The sequence below is a fragment of the Stegastes partitus genome, unplaced genomic scaffold (assembly GCF_000690725.1).
Source record: "Stegastes partitus isolate 25-593 unplaced genomic scaffold, Stegastes_partitus-1.0.2 Scaffold1988, whole genome shotgun sequence".
NCBI classification, from domain to species: Eukaryota; Metazoa; Chordata; class Actinopteri; family Pomacentridae; genus Stegastes; species Stegastes partitus.
The window spans coordinates 88,582-91,077 of NW_007579719.1; positions in this window are offsets into that span (position 1 = coordinate 88,582).

Sequence of the window (2,496 nt, forward strand, 5' to 3'; positions counted from 1 at the left end):
TTTTTGCTCCTTGACTGTAGCTTTATTTTGAAAAGACAAAACGACATTCGTGGAAGTCTTTTACACTCTTAAAAGTCATTCAAGCCGCCGATTATCGGGTCGGGTTGACATAACGATGCTGGTACTTGCATCAACTAAATATCTTGTGTAATTTAAACTCTAATTAAATTACACAAATTGCTGAGTAATCAACAGACGCCCTAACAAGCCGGGACAGCTTCGGATGGTGAACTGATGAACCTGATACCTCATCACTGGTGAGTCCACAACGCTGCGCTTCAAGTCTGCTGAACTAACATCTCTCTCATCTCAGTCTGTCTCTGTCACATTCATATCAGTGGAGTCCATATACACTGTGAGACTCTCTCCTGGCTGCTCCTGCTCCTGCCTCCAGCTCCCACTTTCATTCTCCTTCAGATCGTTCAGGTTGCATTGCACACCAACACTTCTCCTGTTCCAGCCACCGACTCGCTCTGCTCTAAACTATTCTTCACTCCTCCTGGTGTCTCTTCTCTCATTTCTTTCTTTAGACGCCTTTACTCTCTCTTGCTTCCTCCGTCTGTCTTCACCCTCCGATTCCTGCGTCTTCATGTCGGCTTGTGCGAGCTCTCCACCTCCACTTCCCTTTTCATCTGTCTCTTCCTTCCCCCCTCCCTCCTCTCTCCATCTGTTTCAACCCCTCAGTCCCATTTACACCTGTCTCTTTCTTTTCATCTCTCTCCTGTCTCACACATTGTTGCCTCCTCTTTTTCCTCCCAGAGCCAGTTTCTCACGCTCGTGACCGCCTGATTGGATTAAGGCCCCATCTGTCTGTCTCTCTCTGAATATTTTCCTTTTGGTGGCTTTTGCTCTCACTTCGTTTGCCTCATCCGTCTCTTTCTTTTTGTCTTTTCTCCAGAGGTGAGCGGAGGTGGTGATAGGCGGTAGTACTATCAGTATGCAGAGTCATGGCGCTGTGGCTCTGCCGTCATTGATTGAACCAGCAGCTAAATATAGATACTGTTGAGGCTCAGCATCTTTACCAGGCTGGAAGGAGGGATGGATGGATGGATGGATGGATGGAGGGATGGATGGAGGGATCAAACACCCTCACACACAGCTGTAAGCATGAGCGGTAAAGAATGTGATAAATACAAATTGTGAATCAGTAAAACACACACAGACACTTCTGTCAGTTCAGTGCCGCAGGGTATTGGTCGGGAAGAAAAATAATTCCATTTGAGTAAAGGAGGCACAACACGCTCTGACCTTTTTACGCATTCATAACAGAGAGCTGCTGAGGAAAATATTTATGACGCGCGCACATCAAATCGACAGGAACTCATTCTTTTTTGGACAGATTGCTGCAGGCTAAAACAACATGACAATCCATTACTATTCAACACGCAGCATAAATCCAGAGCTGTGAGCCTCCCCACAGGCTGAGCAGAGAGGAAGAGACGCCTCATACAGATACAGCCAGGGAGGAAGAGAGAGGCAGGAGGACGGAGAGGAAGACACGAACCTGGAAACCCAGGCAGACAGGTGGAGGNTATTTTTTTCAAAACTTAGATAACATCCTCATCTTCGTTGCCATGTGTCGCTCTTTACAGAATGTAAAGAGTTGTTTAAAATGGCACAGATTGTTCACTAGTTGCTGACCTCCAACGCTTTCTGTAACTTTGAGGCCTTTTCTCTGTAGTTAATGAGAAGTTCTCAGTTCAACGCTAAACAAAGAATTGGAAAGAACAGATTACCTGATCGAGTCCTCTGTGAATACGTTTGTGTTTTTGTGTCACAGAGAAAAAAAACACGACCAACTCGCTGCTGCGCCTCATTGTCGTGTAATTCCAGCCCAGAACAGACCACAGCCGATCAGAACAACAGTGTGGATTTACAGCAAGAGCTTTCCAAGCGCTCGAGGCAATCTCCATTTTTCACGGCTTCTCAGCGTGCGCGCACGTGTGCACGAGTGTGTGCACGCTCTGTCTGAATGTGTTTGTCTTTTTCTTTGTGCATGTCCAGAGATAGAGATTATGTTTATGTGCGTGTGCGTGTGTGTGTGTGTGTGTGTTTGTGTGTGTGTGCGCGTAGCTGGATTTTTCACATCTTTGGTAAATTTGAAGGTTAAGACTTAGATTTTGGTCAACATCAGGGAATGAATGTCATTAATGTTGTAAGTATTAATTGTGTGAGAGATGCTCTTGTTCTATGTATTTTTGTGATAGCTGACAGGAACAAACCCGATCCTGCTGACACAGAGTCACACTCTGGAGATGGAAGCTCACAGCTGATGTGTAGAAGGTAGAAAGTCAAGTCGAGTCAAGTCGCTGCTGTTTATGCAGCACGTTTACAGCAGCAGTGGTTGAGTCAAAGTGCTTCCAGTGGAGAAGTGAGATTGGCATCATGAATTAACCTGACGAGTTTAAATATTGAAACTAAGACCCTCCAGTGTCATTAATTATAGAAGTGAAAATGACTGATTCAGAACTAAAGTTATGACCCGACAAATATATA